General features: G+C 39.3%; 1 long non-coding RNA gene across 11 annotated transcripts in view; it reads right to left on the bottom strand.

Annotated features, from left to right (window-relative positions):
- The window catches only part of LOC140625116 (uncharacterized), a 97,392-nt gene that overhangs the window by 22,827 nt on the left and 55,362 nt on the right, over positions 1 to 19,203 (bottom strand). For 2 of the 11 annotated variants that reach the window (XR_012024489.1, XR_012024494.1), the window contains exons 5-6: positions 13,668 to 14,095; positions 12,954 to 13,189 (exon numbers count right to left, since the gene is read on the bottom strand). This is a non-coding gene — a long non-coding RNA (uncharacterized lncRNA). The other 9 variants (XR_012024498.1, XR_012024499.1, XR_012024490.1 and 6 more) reach the window with 8 other exon arrangements.

Genomic DNA, 19,203 nt, shown 5'->3' with positions numbered 1-19,203 from the left:
CCTAGTCCTAGGTTTATAGTCAATGTCTGCTTCCCTTCCATCCTCCAACATATGCACACGTGGAGACCTGGCCTGGCTACATCAACTACATCATCCCTCCCCTTGATTCCACCATGAGGGCTACACAAGCACAGCCAGCACCTTCGTCCACATACTATTAGTCCTCATCTCAAAAGACTGGCCTACCTTCCTCCCATCACCACCAGCCCTGCTGCAAGCCTATTAATAGGACTTTTAAAAGTCCTTTGTATCTTCAAGTCTTCCCAATTAAGAATAGAACACAGTGAGCTGAGAGCAAATAGCCAGTTGGAAGGGAATGATAACATGTAGGGCTGATAAGCAATAAAGAAGTTATGGCACTTTGGGGCACCTGGGTGGCTCAGGAGATTAAACTCCTGCTTCCACTCAGGTCATGATCTCTGGGTCCTAGGATGGAGCCTCACATCAGGGTTCCTGCTCAGTGGGGAAACTGCCTCTCTCTCTGTTCCTTTGCCCCCCTCCCCCTTGCTCTCTCTCAAATGAATAAATAAAAAAAATCTTAAAAAAAAGAAGTTATGGCACTTTAGATACTTTAAATATAATGCCTTTCTTTTTTCAATACAATTTCTCTTGACTTAAATATCTGTATCCTAGAAATTGAAATTTTTTTGTCATTACAGAAGCCATTTCTTTTCCTCTGCCTCTGTAAAAAAAAAAAAAGAAAGAAAAGAAAAAGAAAAGAAAAATTAAAATGAAGCCATTAATAGAATTCCCAATCCTAATAATTTGGTTATTTCATATTTTAAAAATGTATAATCTAAATCAATTTGAAATATTTTCTACAGCAACTATGCAAAAAATAAAATAGGAAACAATCCAGAAACAAAATGGGTTTTAAATTATTTCATGTGGATCATAGACTCTGACATTTTAAAAAAAGATTTTATATATTTATTTGAAAGAGAGAGAGCACACAAGTGCGGGGAGGGGCAGAGAGAGAGGGACAAGCAGACTCTCCACAGAGCATGAAGCCCAGAGTCAGGCTCTACCACAGGACCCTGAGATCATGACCTGAGCTAAAGTCAGACACTTAATTAACTAACTGAGCCACCCAGGCACCCCGAGCTCTGACATTTTTAAAGGTATAAATGTTTTACCATTCAAGTGCCATGGTCTCTTATCATAGTGTATGTATGTTATCTGCTCCAATTGTTCTCAGACTTTGGTGCATATAAGAATCATATCTGGGGAATGAGGCAAAGAATGATGTTAAAAATCCTGGTTCCTGAGGCCTAGCCTCAAGCACCTTTGAGGATGGAGCCCAGGTAAAAATACTTTCAAGGAGCTTCTCCAATGATTCTGATGCCCACAAAGTTGGAGAAACACTGCTATATATTTGACTTTCAGGACTGAAAGATACAAGAATAGTCTGCAGACACTAAAAAAAAATTCAGATAGTCTTGATAACGTCTCTATTCCAACATTAAACACTCAATTCATATTGACCCTTCTGCTAATATCTTCATTAAATTTCCACTACTTAAATATGTCTTTGAAGAAAAGCCTAGTGTGAGTTCCCCAATATAAAAATGTGGTTTTTTTCCCCCACAAAATAGCAAATAGAAGTGCAATTAAGCCTCAAGGAAGAGTCTGGTCCTATCTGATAAAGATAAATGTACTACTCCATTTTTAAATTTTATTTATTTATTTATTTATTTATTTATTTATTTATTTACTCTGTGATTTACAACCTTTCTTGTCAATTTATTTTCTGGGTGTGTGGGTGTTTTTACACATGTATTTGAATACACAGGCATTTAATAAGATTGGCAGCTAGACAATTAAGTTTTTCTTACTATGTAGCCTCTTGGCATTTTACATATCATCCGCTAAACTTCAACCAGCAGGCAACAACAACAAAAAATTATGTTGAAATCACTGGAGAAATACTAAAATGTGTTGTGTGTATTTGCTTCAAAAACATCTTTAATAGCTCTGTTAATACTTGTCAATCACCATGTGTTCTTGATCTTCTTGGTTATTTAAACATAATTTCTAGTTCCTTGTTGAAGTCTTTTTCTAATACCTTTAGCATCTTCTACATAACTGCACATTTTTCATATTAAAATCAAAATTGCTTTCCATTTGATTTGTCTTCATCTTCCTTCAGTTGCTAAAGTTACTACTGCAATTCACAAAATATTCAAATCCCAAACTTTCCTGTCATTTGTTGAATCAAAACACTCACCTGAATGCTTTTGGGGTAATTTTATTGTATGTTTATTTCTGCAAGACAAACCATTTCAGAATGCCTAACAATAAATTACCACCTGTCTGAAGAAGTCTTGCTGTTTGAAGGGTTCTTCTAAGCTTAATTCCTTAAAGCAAAATGTAACCAGTTTATTTAACATTTTCTTCAGAAAGAAGAGCATACACAATGCAAAACTAACCTGCTTATAAGGTATATGTCATATTAGTAACTCAAGACACATTACAATGAATTTTCTGAAAGCAATGGCAGTAATTCAAAACTGGAAAAGGAACTGAGGATATAAAGAGAATTAAACTTGAAGAAGGGAGACAGAGCACCAAGCTTCAGAATGATGCCTTTCAAAACATGCTTCCAAGCACAGTATTAAGTGCAATCAATCAGATTCAGGTCATAGGTTGAAGAACATGTGGAACTCACAGAGAAGGTCCAATCCTCAGCCCCATGGATGGTCATCACTACAGGGAGATGACATAAAAACTACAAATTTATTTTCAAATTCTGCTTAGTGTCAAGAAGCATAATCCTAGCTGCAAAAGCAGTCGAGTGATATCTATGCTCCAGTTGCATGAGAAGAACTCAAACTGAGGTGCTGTGATCAGGGCCATGCCTTTAATCCTGCACATGAGTTGTCTAGTCTCAGCAAGTTATCAGATACTAACCAGTGAATGGCAAGAAGGCTTACATGACATAGATGGTCCTGTCATTGACCGTGCTCCAAGGGTCCTGCCTCAAGTCCCCTACATAAAGGAGCCCACGGCCCCATTCATGAAGTGCCCAGGGAAAGAGACAAAAATTTTGCTTTCATTTCATGCCCTCAATTCTTCACTTTTAGTATATTCCATTCTAGTCAAACTACCTGAGTCCCTATCCTTAACAACAGTGGTCAGACATAAGGTACACATAGTTGTCACAAATGCATCATGCATGCAGTTGTCACAAATGCACCTGAATCTTCAACAGAAGGCCAAATAATTAAACAAAAGAAAATTACTGACACAGATGGGATCAGTTAAAATAATATAATTGTGGAAAAATGAATGACAGGGTACTTCCCAGAGGCTAGTAAAAGACCAACCACTGTTAGGCTCTCCTTTGCCAGGGCAGATTCTATTGGCCTGATTAACATTCCAGAAGGAAAAGAACTGCCATGTTCAATCCTAACAGGGCTTTGATAGTCTCCTTTGGATGGAGGGAAGCGAGCTGATGATAAATATATTTTGAAAAAGAAATGTATTGCTCATGATCTCTCTTTCGCATTCCAAACCCTAGTCAGAGAAAGGCTATGGCTTTGGGGGAAGCTCTATCACTTGTGTCCTATTGCTTCATCATACAAATCAACAGCAGTTCAGTTGTGAATAGAACAGATGTGGGCCGAGACTATGAAGTCACCTGGACCAGCTGGTATAGATTTTAGCAAACGGATTTTTTCCGGGTTTCCATGCAAAGTCCTAAAATAGATAATTTTTAAAACTATTTAAATACCTCTCCTCTGGCAGAGAGGTCAAAGTTGCTGGCCTTTGATTTGTTGAATACCCTTCTCAGCTGAACTCTAATCTGTCCTGAAGGAAAACTGCAGTCATTATTTATACTTTACCTGTGAGAGCTAAAGAAATATTTACTAACAAAGAATGTTACCTACTTCAGGTATAGATTTTCCTACGATTTTCCTGTCTACTTTCAATTTGCTGGGTAAGATTTTTCTGAGCCTCTAGTCATGATGGAAGATTTTGCTCAGTCACAGAGAGAAAAATTAGATTTAGCTATGCACATTCTATACTTTATCAGAGGAGCCATAGCGGAAGTTCTATTATTGTTCACAATATCCCCTTCTAGTAGCATCAACAGGACAATGTGAGGATTCCTTTTGTTTTTAAAAAATTGACACTCAGCCCTTCCTGCTAACTTATGTCAAGCAGCTAATGCCCCCATCTATTCCTTTTTCCTATTTATATTTATTCAAAAACAAGTATCATGACACCTCTTACATGTACTTAGAACCATCTCTTCCAAACTTCCACAAAAATATCTCCTCCCCATTGAATATGCTTCCAGATAATATCTCCTGCATACCAGGATAGCCTTGTCACTTTGGGAACTTCAGAGGTACCTGAATTGGCATTTCTAAATAGGGATTATATTTCTCAAGGCGGTCACAAGATCTCTCACTGTGCACACTCCAGTGTGATATTGACACTCCTCCCCAGGGCAGGTGGAGGTCCACACTTCTTCCCTTTGAGTATAGATGGTCCCTGACTATAGCAGAATTGACATTTTGTGCTTTCTGAGACTAGATCGTAAAACCTAGCTTCTATCTGGTCTCTAGGAAACTCACTCTTGGAACACAGCCACCATGCTGTGAATGGATTCTAGTCTATGAAGAGGCCTCATGTGAAAAGGAACTGAGTCCCCTGCCCACAGTATGACGGAGCAACCAGATGACAGTCAGTACTGTCTTGTCAATTATGTGGATGTCTCATCTTGAATGAAACCTTCCATCAAAAATAGGGCTGTCCCAGCCATGCTGCGTGGAATACAGATGAGCCTACCCTCCCAAATCCCAACCAAATTGCAGATCCATGGGCTAAATGAATAACTATCATTGTTTTAGGCTACTAAGCTTTCAGGTAGACTGTTAGGCAGCATTTACCCAGAACGAATAAAGCGGTATAGTAACTTGATATGTTTGCCTGTTTGTTTGTGCCTGTGCAAGTGTGTATGTATGCATGCACACCTGCACATTTTTTAAATTTTTTTAAAGATTTTATTTACTTATTTATTCATGAGAGACATAGAGAGAGAGAGAGAGGCAGAGACACAGGCAGAGGGAGAATCAGGCTCCTTGCCGGGATCCTGACGTGGGACTTGATCCTGGGTCTCCAGGATCACACCCTGGGCCGAAGGCGGCACTAAACCGCTGAGCCACCCAGGCTGCCCACACCTGCACATTTTAAAGCACAGTACTGAGACTGCTGAAAAGGAGAATACATTACTTCTTAATCACTGAATACAGCAGTTCTGAATCTACCTTTTTAAAATCAGCCAAATGCGGATCCCATGCCCCATCCCACTGAACTGATGAAAAAACTTCATGTTCAGTCCCTCTACGGCCCCTCTTCCTATTTGCCATGATCTGAGAGAGTTGTGTTCTGTGCCAAAGTACTACAAAAGCTGTAAGAGTGAAACAAAATGCTGTTTCTGTGAGTGGTACACTTAATTTTACATATACTGGAATTCTGTTCTTCACTGAACTGTTTACTCATTTACTTGACAGACATTTACTGAGAAGTTGTAATGTGCTTACTATGCTTGGCACTATGCTAAGCACTGGGGATAAAAGATGAATTAGACTCCTTCACAATTAGATGCTAAGAACATGCCCTATGGTCATGTAATAACTGGGTTCTATATACAGAAATAACCTCTGTCTTACCACACAGAATCTCTTTAAGTATGGTGATTCCATACCTAAATATTCCACTGAGTCATGCTCAGAATATTGAGTGAGCCTGAAAGCTCCAACACTGGGGAGTCAGAGTTCCCAGAAACCTCATACAGTCTTCCCCTTTGAGCCCTTAACAACCTCTTCCCACACAAAGCAGTATTTCAAAAAAGTATCCTATCTACCTGATAACAGATGCACATTTGTTGTATTTGCACTTCCCTTGATTCTCACTAAAGCCATAGGAGGTAGGTTAACTATTCTGATTTTTCATATGAGCAAATTGGGGCACCAAAAAAAAAACCGAATTTGTTTGAGGTATGCAGTTATTAAGTGAGAAAGCCAGGAACTGAACCCAGACACTGTCTGCAGAGGTATTCTCAAATACTGTGCAGAGGCTGTACTACTCTGTTGCCTTCTGAACCACCAAATTCATTATGTTCAACTTTCATGTTCAATTTTTGACTAATGTGGAAGGTGGAACCATAAGTCAGATCATGACTTTCTACATTCTTCATAAAACAAAACACCATGTATTTTCATGTAAGGGTTCCTTTGTAATTTTTCCTTTAATTTTATCCACTATTTTTACAAAAATATGTTATTTGTAAGCAAGTGGTAAAACAAAACAAAACAAAACAAATGGCAATCATTTACCTATATATATATATATATATATATATATATATATATATATAGTGGAAAGCAGCTAACCAAACAGCATATTCTTACGGGCCATTACTGAATCTGGGTTAATGCCTTTGTGCATCTCTGTTCCTATATTTTTTCCTTTTGGGGTTTGCTATCTTGGCTAATGTTATCCCCTTAGAAAAGACCAAGAATTTGCAATGGCTTCTTCTCAACCGTGAATGAAAGCCAAGTATAAAGTACAAATGTGGAGTTCAATTGGCCCCAGCTTATTTCTTGCTACTCCCCACACATCTAAGCTACTTCATGTCTCCAACATATAACCCAATATTGCACATCTGTACCCTTCTTCATGATGTTGGACATCAGAATCATCTGTTTTCATGTCCTTCTTCAGTGCTGTCCACCATTTTTCTTTGGAGGGGATCCCCCCCTGAAACACTACATGGCCAGCATTCCACAAGCCTTTCTGCTGGTCAGATAAAAGTCCTCTCCCCTCCTTATTCTCTCTCTTGTGATTGTCTCTGTACCATCTCTGCCTTCATTCAGCACCTAACTTTCTAGCTCTCTTCTGTTCATGACACTTCGCTTGAACTGCCTATCCTTGGGCACAGGACTCATCCCTAAAGGCTGCAGCATTTCAGCCACCTTTCTGTTGGATCTGGTTACCCTTGTGCTCTGGCTCCATCCAGCCTCCAGGACTCCATTCAGTAAAGAAATTTCAACCTGTTTGACTGTGGGATTGGATAGATCTAGACCATATTCTTCCTCCAAGGCCTGACTCAAAATTTATCTGGTCTAAGAAGACATCTCCAATAATGCACCATACAATAATCTTCCCTTTAAAGGCATTCTATTAGTGCTTACTTAACACTACCACTCTTCAGAGCTCACCTGAATACTTTTGATATTATTCAGCAGTCACTATGTGAGTGCTTGACTTATTTTCTCTGAACAGTCTATAAATTATGTTTTATTTTTGTTTACTTTATTCACTTTGAGATCAAATAGCTTCAGTTTAGGCACAGATATTCCATACATGCTTAATGAATGGAACAAAATAATTCCAGATCACAAAACACTGGAATTTAATAACCCTTTATATAGTAAGTCTTGGGGAAATATTCACAGGTAGGAAAGGAAATGGTGAGGAGGGTATTAAGATACAGGGAGGAGATTTTACCCAAAGACATTTTCTCCAAAATTCCAATACATCTGGGAAGTGCTTCAATTATCATGTTTTTAATATTATTGGCACATTAGGATATCTCCTATTATTCAGATGGATTTGAACAAAATAGCCACTATTCTATTACAATCATTGAATAAACTGCCTGTATGATAAAGTTTTCTTAGAAAATGCTAATAACTTATTAAAAAGATGTTGCATTAAACCATGACAACTTAGGACCAGATGAATGTCTGTTCAGCCCCATAAATCAAGAATAAAGGCCCAACTTGTATTAATTTCACAGGTTGTAACAATAAAGGGGCTTTGGCTTGCCAAGTTCTGGGGTAAAATTTTTCTCTAGAGACACTCAAATGGGGAATAAACAAATATTAAATCTTTTTGCTCCACATGATGCCTCCAGAAATAAATTTAGTTCTCTTTGAAATAAAGATTGACATGAGTGGCTTATCCATATAAAGCACTTAGGGAGTTAATGTTTTATTTTGTTTTCTAAGAAAAACAAGAGGTGGGATGCCTGGGTGGCTCAGTGGTTGAGCATCTGCCTTTGGCTCAGGCCGTGATCTCGGGGTCATAGGATCAAGAGCACATCGGGCTCCCTATGGGGAGCCTGCTTCTCTCTTTGCCTGTGTCTCTGCCGCTCTCTCTGTGTTTCTCATGAATAAATAAAATCTTTAAAAAAAAAAAAAGAATTCAATAAGCATAGCAATGTCAAAAGCTCTCTACTACAAAATAGCCACTAAGCTTTTTCAGAGAAATAACCTCAAGAAATCCTCAAAACCACCTATGGGGTGTTAACATCCTCTTTTTTCAGATGAGGAGACCAAAGATCAATGAGTTTCAATAAACAGCCAAAGTTACACAATAGCAAATGGCAAAACTTGGATTCAGTATTTAAGTTTTTTAAGTCTAGGCTCAGACAGATATTTCCCAACTACTTATTATATAATTACATAATACATTGAATTAGACACAGAACTTTGCTTCATAATTTTAACCTTAAAATGAAACCAAATTTTAAATTAGGAAGAATGGAAGATCTTGAAAAGGGGTTATGGAATGACTGTTTTCTATCTTATTTATTAACTTTTATATATAAATTTTAGCCAGACATTTTTATTGAGTATCATAGACCAAATAGGAGCTTAGGTACGAAATGCTGATTGAAATGTGGATTTTTTTCAGTTTTACAGTCTTTATAATTCTGCTTTCCTCCATGTGAAGAGACAAATATTCAGGGGATAGTTCTCATGATAGTTATTAAAAATGCCAGTCACTGTTTCATCACTCTTTGTGAATAGATCTATTGTCCTGCTCACCAGAAGGGCTACCATTGTAATGATCCAGCACTGTGTATTTTCACAGACATCCTAGAATCAAAATGGTAATTATAAGTAGAAAAGAAGTCAAGTTCACATTGGAAATCATTTGCAATAGAATTTCAGAATTTTGAAATCATTGAAAATTTTGTAACTCAAGTAAAAATTATTTTAATCTGTTTTGAGGTTTCCTCTTCACGTATGCTATTTAGACCCCTATTAAAATAGCTTTTCTTGGGCCTCTCACCAACTGCAGGATTGACTCTAAACCACAAGGTGGGGGAGAGGGGAGGGAAACAAGGGTGCCAATCAAAGACCTCCTCTAGCACTGAGTACAGGAGGGTAATAACCGCTGTCTGAGATAGTTCATCACAAAGGTTCCACAATGGGAGCAGTGCTGCAGTTCTTTACAGCTAACGGAATACAGCTCAGGAAATCTGCCCCAATCCAATCTTCCACGTACAACAGCTGCCCTCGTGTCTTGAGTTTGAAAAAAACCAAAGAACACTCCTTGACCACACAGTCCAGTGGTTTGAATCTACCAGTTTTGTTGTTTTTTATTTTGTCCTGAAAGAGGCCTTGTCAAATCAGAATGAAAAGAATGTTTTGAAGCGTGAGAAAATTCAAATTTCCTATTTAAAGCCTGGAGTTCATTAGCAGGGGTATACTCACTTATTTCAAGGGTCACTGGGTTACATAGAAGAGCCTGTCTCTCTGCTACCCAGGTCCCAAACCATTCACCTGAAAACAGTTTAGAAACACTCTTAAGTCTATTAGCTTTCTATGGGACCTCATTCATCTTTGCTGTGCTTTGTCTTATGATCCTGTCAAGTCAAGGGCCCTGCTTTGATTATGTGCTGCTATTCCTTTTTCTCTTGATCACTTTTCGGTTAAGTAATTGTCTCAGTTTAATTAGTTGTAATGATTAAAACTTTGTTTATATTACACTGCCATTCTATTTTGTCAATGGCACTTAGGTTAACGATTGTATTATTTACTGCCCAATACAGAAATTTTACCTGGAAGAAATAGTCTTTTTAACGGGACTTTTCTATTTATTGTACATGCGTTAAGGCTAAAATATAAGTTTTGGCAAATATGAGAAACTGCCTATTATTGACATTACAGAGTTAGACTGGAAACAAAGCGATTTTTATAACATTGTAATACGGGGAGGGAGAATGTAATGAGGATGGGTTTCAGAGACTAACAAGCCTGGGTTTGGATTCTGCATCAGGACTTACCAGCACATTTCTGAACGTAAGTGGTCTCATTTGTAAAAGAAAAACACTAATATCAACCCCCTGCAGACTGCTTGAAGATTATAGATGACGGGTATAAAGTACAGTCTTGAATCTAATGTTAGCTATTATTTGCTTTACCTTTGCCACTAACCAGCTATGCTACCTTGGGAGCACGGCTTCATTTCTTAAATAAGGATAGATAATTGCTAAATATCTATAAGGACTAGATAATTGCTACTTTTTCTGTTAAAACTCAGTTAATAAGTAAACCCGCTATTGGTTCTCTGGCATTCTCCATCAACCAGAGTTTTTTCATGTTAAAATTTTCCAGATGAGTAAAGGTGGCATCAGTTGGAATCTGAACAGTAGCATGAGGACAAACAGACAAAAACGAAATGTCCAGCTAACACAGGGACATGAACCAGAGTAAAAACAATCACATTTAGAAGATAAAACCACAGGCGAGTGGTTAGATAATCTGTTTACAGAAGTTGTATTATGATTCCCTATCAGGTTTAACAAGTGTTCTTAGAAAAAAATCACTGGAAAAGTTTAATCAGCCTGCTTAATCTCAGCTTACTCAACTTGTAGCAATGACCATACCTGCCACCTACCTAGCTCTGCGCATTCCCATGAGAAAAAAAGGGAACTAAATACATTAAATGTGATCTTTATACTCGTTCAGTATTTCTGTTTACAATACATTTACGGTATCTGTTTATCTGCCTTGCAGGGAAACAATTTTTTTTAAACTACCCCTAAACTTTATCTCTCATCAATAGTAGTAGGTTCTATTTTTAATTTGTTTTTACTTTGATACAGCTGTACTATTTTTCTAATATATTTTGCAAAAACAACTTTATTAGCATAAACCATGTTTAATAATTCAAGCTATATAAAGACAGCAACATAGAATTTGAAACTTGAGAATATATAATTTCTTCTTTATAAATGCAGTGGCGGAGACACAGGCACCCTTTTCCCCTGTTCATGAGTGAGGGGTCAAGATAGATGAGCAAAAGAGTTTAGAAACTAAGTGCTCACACAGATCTTCTCTTATCTGAAGTCTGTAATCTACATTTGGAATAAATAAACTTTATGTAAAAATCAGCATTGTAGATGGGAGTGGGCATATGGCTAACCAGGCTGGAACTAACAGTTCCCCTATGATAGAAAAGCTCATCCTGAAACAACTTATGATGAGAAACAATAACAAAGCATTAATGGCAACGCTGTATCTACCTTCTTTTGAGCTTTTAATAATAGGTTCCATGACGCAGGACTTTTCATACATTATGTCTTGCCTGGCAGTACGTTTCTTACATTACATTGAGAAAATATATGCGTAAATATAGTTTAGATAACTTGAAATTTCATGTAATAGCTCGAAGCATTTATAATGCTCAATTAGCTCTATTAAAATTCTATACTCTCTAAACGATCAACCGCTCTTTAGACAACTAAAGGTATCAATGCATGACTGACTTTAGAAAGCTGCCCTGTTTTCAAACACTGAGTGTGACATTTTGCAGAATTTCTCATTCCAACCTAATATGCTCACCACATCACAAGACTTCTTCCAGGGCAGTTTTTACCAATTAACCCCAAGGCAGCCTTAAGGATCTTTGCCGCTGCTCTTGCCAATCATTCTATTCCCTTCCCAACTTTGCTCTTCAACAGTATGAAGCCCTATTCCAGGCAAGAAAGAATAAAACAAACACACTGGTTATCTTCTCCAGTTCTAGTGTGGTAACCATCAGGGTCAGCCCTAAGGAAGGAATAAAACATACAATTTCCTTCTAATGCAGATACTACACATTTATTTCCATTTGTGCTTTTTATTGATTATTCTTATATGAATTGGGAAACCAGAACAAGGAGGAAATAACAACAGGTAATTAAAGCTACAGGGGAACTCTCAAAACTCTTCTTAAATCCACTCTCTCAAAGGAAGGTATGAGATTAATGCAAACTCTTAGTTTATATCCTGGGAAGAAGATTAACCCTGGTATGCTAGGACAACAATGGGGAAATAAAATAACCTTGAACTTTTCTTACGTACATATTTTCTTTAGGGTTCTCAGAAGAACTCAGGGTTCTGCGAGAATCTGGCTAAAGAATAACAAGGAAGGAGCACACTACCTTATGTGGCTAGGTTTTTGATGCATATGGCTAGAGAACACCAGACGCACACTTCAGGACAAAGAGCCAGGTATCTTACTAACAAGTGAACAAAAGAAAACCAAATAATGGTTAGAGATGGAGGAGGTGGTAGCGTTACCCTGTCCAAGAAAAGCAGCAACCACCACCCCCTGCAGCGTATCTAAATCAAGTAGAAAGTGGCCGAATTTCAACAAAATACTGAAGATGAAGAGTTCAAAATGAATCTCTAGCCAAAGGTAAAAGACAATGAGAGAAGCTGAAGGTGAGAAGTCTCCACTCGGTGGCTGGAGACATTACTCAAGATGATGAGATGGTATGGCTTCCATCCTCAGGGAAGGTAGGGAGAAGTGAGCTAACTGGACAGGAGTGACAATCCTCATGAATGGTGGGAATCCCTGCTCCAGAATGAATGCTACTTCAGCCTAATGGGATGAAGTAGGAAGCAACCCCACTACCAGGGTAAAGTGTTAAAAGCTTCAAAGTTACTTTGCTTTTCCCAGTTCTCTAGGCTTCAGGATCTCCGTATAAAAGCTTTGATAAACAAGAACTCAAGCAATGGAAACAACAATATGGAGAAAACTACGAAGCTACACACAGGGAGAACCCGTACTGGCATCAGCGTGCTACAGGCTCTCATGAGGCTGCACTCTGTTTTTTTTTGCCCAGATCCACGTCTTAGAGCCTTAGCATCACCTCCTACCTCAGCCAGCTCAGCGCCCTTGCTTCTGGGGGGCTTCCGCTTCCTAGACCTTGAGAAGGTCTGGCAGACACAGCTTAGGAAGTGAAGCGGCCAAAGCAGAGTGGTGGCGATGCCAACGATTTCACTGCAGGAGAAGAGAACCCAGGCTCCTGGGATGCTGAGAGCTCACAGGGCTGGATCTGACACTCCTGATGCATCACACAGGCACCCTCATCCTGTTGACTCTGTAATACGTCCTGCAAGTAGAAGAAAGAAGTTAAAGCCCTCAATGCCAATGCCTGTACATGAAAGGGCATCACCTCAGAGCCAGTTCATGCTGTATCTGGGCCCAAGGATCCTGGTGTGTTCCTCAAGCTTTTTATCCCCACTTCCTCCCACTCCAGGTGGTGAGTTGTCATTATTTTTTCTAGAAAAATGTGGCAAACCCAGACTTTTGACACCCCATGCCTCACCCCTACCTCAGTGGGAGGGTCAGGATCACCTTCCTGAGCCCTGAATACCATCAGCTTTGTATCCACCACCTCATCTTCTTCACTTGGTGGTAGTACCAAAGGTGTTGGAAGGATAGGAGGGCGGTGGGTGGCCACTTTCTCCTTTCTCTTGCTCTTTCTCATTCTCTTTGGCCTTCCTAAGATGTCTATGCTTTTTTGGAAGTGGATCTAACTTTCTCTTCTGGACTGGAGGCATGACAGGATCTTGTGAAACGTCACCCACCTGACTCTCAGATGTCCTCTCCAATGGCTCTGATGATGATTCCATATTTCTCTTCAGAGGGTCATTCTCCCATAGGTGGAAGCGCTCCTCTGTATCTTGAGTATCTGGTTATGTGTTCAAGTCATCAGTGACATGTTTTGGGATAGAAATTGGAGATTCCCAACCTCTTTCATTGAAAGTTTTTTTTTACCCAAGATGCTGACCCCAGCCAGCTTTGCACAAAACACAAAGCTCACAACAAAAGGACCAAGAGCCAAATGCAAAAGGAGGTAGTTAGTACCCTGAATCTTTCCAATCCTTTATCCTCAGCTGTCATAGACACAATACTATACTAATCCCAGATTTCCCTTCTGGACTTATCTAAGGAATTCAACGGCCTTCAGATAGTCCTCAGTTCATTCTTCTTGGCCTGGGAGATCACAGATTTCCTAAAAGGAGAGAAAATCACTGAAGTAATTGCTCCATGGACAGTGGAGATCCTCCTACTCATAGAAAATGTATGGTTTAATAAGACTCTGACAAACCTAGCATGAATTCCTCAGAAGAAACGGTATTTAGCAATTTAACCAAATTTCCAAAGTAATATTTTTAAAAGTAAGAAAATTATCCTTGTATATCAGAATCACCAGGGATGCTCTTTGAAAAAGCAGATTTCTGGGATGTACCCCAGACCTATAATCAGAACCTCTAATGCTGGGTTGCAGGAATTTGCATTTTTTCCCCAGTAACCTACACTCTAAAATCTGCATTTTTAAAACCTGAAAACTGTTCCTTTGGAAGAACACTAGATCCAATATTTTATGGGGCCATGTGGATAACTATTCTTAAAAACATGCCACTCTCCCCTGTAGGTTTTCCCTAATCATCTCAGCCCATAATGATCTCTCTTCTCTGAACTCATTTAGTCATTATCATTCATTTTGGTATGTTATCCTTTATTACCTTCTATTATAATTTAACTTCTAAACCTTGTCTTCTAACCAGATTATAACCTCTGTCTTCTAACCAGATTGTAAGCTTCTTAGACTTGTTAGTTTTCTATGGTGGCTTGCCAGTATTAGTGCTTCATAAACTGAGGAAGTTAGATATAAATATGAATAGGTTTATATCCCAGTGTACAACAATTGATATGAGGCTGCTCTATAGTTAGAGTTATAGAGCAACAGAATGCTAAAAAGGACATAGGCCCTAGGGACAACCTAATCTGATTCCCCAAATTTACAGACAGGGAAGCTAAGGCTCAAGTAAGATAATAGTCTGCCTAAAGCTGGGGTTGACACATTTTTCTGTAAAGGGCCAGATATTTTAGACTCTGTGGCCCTACAGTCTTGTCATAAATATTCTTCTCTGCATGGTAGCACAAAGGAATAAGTAAACAAAGAGTCATAGCTGTGTTCTAATAAAACTTTATTTACAAAAACAAGTGGTAGGTCAGAATTGGCAGCAGAATGTCACGTGTCAACCCCCAGCCTAAAGTCATACAACTAGTTAGCAGGTTAGCTAGGATTAGAAATCAAGTCACCTCATTCCCAGCAAGTGCTCTTTCCACAAAGGAGTAGACAACTATAGAATGAGAAAGAACTTTTTCAATTAAAAGAGGGGCATTAAAGGAAAGAGAGATCAAAATACGTCTGCATATGTTGTACTTCCAAGATGGTTTTTGATGACCATTGGCCATTTACACAAACAACTAGTAGCTGAATTCTGAAACTGGCCAATTTTCAAACAGATCCATCAACTGGGAAGAGGGTAGAGTACACTGAATATTTTCTGTTACACCTGCCCAGGAAAGCATATTATTTGGTCCCTTTTTTACTAAGCAAAAACCCTACAGATAGGTAAAATACTATCATTCACTTCTTGAAATTATTGTGGCCTAGTGAGTACAGTTCTGCCGTGCACAGTCCAGTGACCCAAAGTTTCAAGTAATTACCAGAGGAACACAGGGGCAGAGATAGGATAGGTTATCTAAGAAGCTAAAACCTCACTTCCTAACCCAAGATGCTCTTTAATAATGAAAGTGACCCTACTATTAAAGATTAAGCAACCAAAATCTTGAGGTTATTTTATATTCTTGGCTTTCTGAAAACCCTGAGGTCCATCCAGAACACTCTGTTCTATTTTTATTTCTAGCCTAATGTGTTCCTTATGTCATTACTTTGCTTTCACAAAGCAGATGATTAACAAATATTTGCTGACTGATGGATTAATAGGTGGATGAGTAAATAAATGAATGAATGAACCAAATGTTACTAGAAAGTTCCTTGGTTTTGTGGTTGTAAAAATAAACCAGAGTTGATACATTCTGCAAGAGGACGTCTAATACTTTTTAAGTTACCCCTCAATGAAGCTAATAGTGCCTTCACATAGTAAATGTCAATAAAATTTTTATGAATGAATTCAAGCATTTGATGTAAGCAACTTAAATTACATGTCAAGTACAAAGTTATACTGCTCATCACACCAAAAAAATGGTATCCAAGTACAGAATTTATGTACAAACACATTAACATGGAATTTGTAATTAGCTTCAGTTCCACACTATTAGGAGAGTTTGGTAAAATCATTGAGAGAAGAAAGCTCCATGGAATGAATGAGAGAATGCAGGCTCAGGTTTAATCTGCAGCCTCCAGCAGAAACAACTACGCAGACAGCAACTACAGAAGCAGCAGCCCTAGATACCCCCAAAGATGTGGGGTGAGGATGCTAAAAGAACAGTCAGCTGAACAAATTCAAGCCTCTGAAAGTTAACTTGGCTTCTTCACCGCCCTGGCAATGGACCAGGGCCAGGCCCTCATCATGCCTCAACTGTATTTTGACATGGCTCTACTTCCTCTACCCCACTCTCCACAAAGGAGCTAGAACGGTCTCTCAGAAACCAATCTGACCTGTCACCCTCCTATTTAAACCTCTGCTCCCTAGTCCCCCAGCAAGATACTGGTCCTTTGTGATCTGACTCCATGTCTCCTGTCCCACCTCAAGTCTACCACTCACCCTCAGATGACTGTTGGAGAAGACAGACCACTTGCCATTTACTGACGGCACAGTACTTTCTTAAACACTCTTCCGTTCGCCTACAATGCCCTTTCCCTCTTCACTACCTGGCCTAGATCTAAGTATTATCTTTTCTTAGAAGACTTAGCTGACTTCATCAAACGGGGAGGGAAAAAAAGGATTCAATTTATGTAACATCCTCTACCTACTAAAATTATCCCACTGACTTTAAGCTGTTTAGATATCTTTCACTAGACTCGGTGCTCCCTGAAGGCAGGAATTCTTGCTTCTCACTTGATTCCTAGCATCTCTGTGATGCCTGGCACCTGGGAGGTGGTCAGGGTTTATGGACTTCAAAATGCAGTTGTTTGGTCTGCCTCCAGGGCCTGGGCTAGAGGCCACTTCACCTCTACCCCACTCTCTCTGAATAAACAAATATGCTGAAGTTTGGGGGACAAAACTGAGAAGCTATGGCCCGAACTAAGGGCCATAAATCCAGCTACCAATACAAAGCCTATGTCATAAACAGCAGGTTTCACTTAGGAAAGAGCAAGCTGCTCAGGCAGTGGTTCTACCCTAGCACAACTCTATCCTAGGAGCCTCCTCCCACCCACTTCCTCATGACAGTACAAGGAAGCCAAGCCTAGTGAAGGAGGTCCTCCTCAAACCGCTAGCTCACTGCAAACACACTTTCTCCAATCTGTACCACACTTCTCTGTCTTGCTGGTCAACTCTCAGCACTCCTTACTCATCCCTGCTTCCCCACCCTGCTCCATGTAGGAGCCTCCCCATATTCTCAGTGATGCCTGTATTGCAAGTTTTTACCCACAGTCAGCATTCTCACTTTGTATGACATATGCCAAACTCCAGGCCTAGATTCATTCTTACAGCACCCCTTCCTGGGGAACCTGTCCCTGGAGAGTTAGATGTGCTCAGAGGAGGGATACCATTCAACCCACAGAAGTCACCTGCCTGACAAGAGGTAAAAGAGGTTTATGTTGCAACAATCTCACGGACTCTGGAGCCCATGATTTCCCCGGATTTCACACATCAGAAATTATTGGGTATATAATACAAGTGAATTCACATGTTACACTCTGAGTCCATTTGTCTCCATAAACCTGTTGCACTTCAGCTTTCTTTGTGATAGATTTTTCCCCCATTTTCACATACTACTTGAAGCAAAGCAGGGAGTATTAAAGCCCTTGGATGAATGTGCTGCCTAAGCAGACTCAAAGCCAACTGAGAAGTCCTAAAACAACAAATTCTTGGCCACTGAACTTATGGCTAGTCCTTCAGGAGAGACGAGAGAAAAATTTCACTGATCATCACTGACAGTGAAGTGACTATCCTTGTTTAAAAATGGGAAAGAAATGATTGGCACGAACTCACTTTGCTTCTCAGTGACTCTCTGGAGAATTAAATAACTGAAGCATAGGACAACAATTTTCTTTGAAGATGACCTTTCATATTAAATGAAAAGCCAAGGAGCTAGTCCAGAGGGAAAGAAAATGAATAATCTGTGAGGGCAAGTGCTCAGTTCTGAGTAGACAGTAACAAAGAGACTAAAATATGATCACAAACATTGCAGAATGTCACATGACAAATTAAGTATCTTTTCATTTTCAGGGTAATATTTATTGAGAGCCTACTATGAATCAGATATTGGGAAAGTTGTTCTTTGATAAAAAACAAAACATATACTTGATCAATGTAATTTAAATCAGCTGTTTTCTAATGTTAGCAGGCTTAAGAATTACATGGAAGGCCTTTAAAACAGATTTCTGGGGCCCACTCCTCGTGTTTCTGCTTCAGTGGGTCTGGATGAGCACATTAGAATATATACATTTCTTTTTTTTTTTTTTTAAGATTCTATTTATTTATTTATTTATTTATTTATTCATGAGAGACAGAGAGAGAGAGAGACAGAGAGAGAGAGAGACAGAGAGAGAGAGAGAGGCTGAGACACAGGCAGAGGGAAGCAGGCTCCATGCAGGGAGCCCGACATGGGACTCGATCCCGGGTCTCCAGGATCACGCCCTGAGCTGAAGGCTGTGCTAAACCGCTGAGCCACATGGACTGCCCCAGAATATATATTTCTAACAAGTTCTTGGGTGGTGCTGCCGGTCTGGAGACTGCACTTTTGAAAACCACTGAATTGGAGCATTTCTGGTTGAAAGATGAGACACACAGAGTAAGAACAGATTGTGGGAGTCGGAGGGCATTCTTTTTTTGTTTTTTATAAATTTATTTTTTATTGGTGTTCAATTTGCCAACATATAGAATAACACCCAGTGCTCATCCCACCAAGTGCCCCCCTCAGTGCCCATCACCCAGTCACCCCCCCCCCACCTCCCCTTCCACCCCCCTAGTTCGTTTCCCAGAGTTAGGAGTCTCTCATGTTCTGTCTCCCTTTCTGGTATTTCCCACTCATTTTTTCTCCTTTCCCTTTTATTCCCTGTCACTATTTTTTATATTCCCCAAATGAATGAGACCATATAATGTTTGTCCCTCTCCGACTGACTTATTTCACTCAGCAAAA

Source organism: Canis lupus, chromosome 35, assembly GCF_048164855.1.
Source record: "Canis lupus baileyi chromosome 35, mCanLup2.hap1, whole genome shotgun sequence".
Classification (NCBI taxonomy): domain Eukaryota; kingdom Metazoa; phylum Chordata; class Mammalia; order Carnivora; family Canidae; genus Canis; species Canis lupus.
The sequence above is the reverse complement of the archived record's forward strand: the minus strand, read 5'-3'. Positions and strand labels throughout refer to the sequence as shown.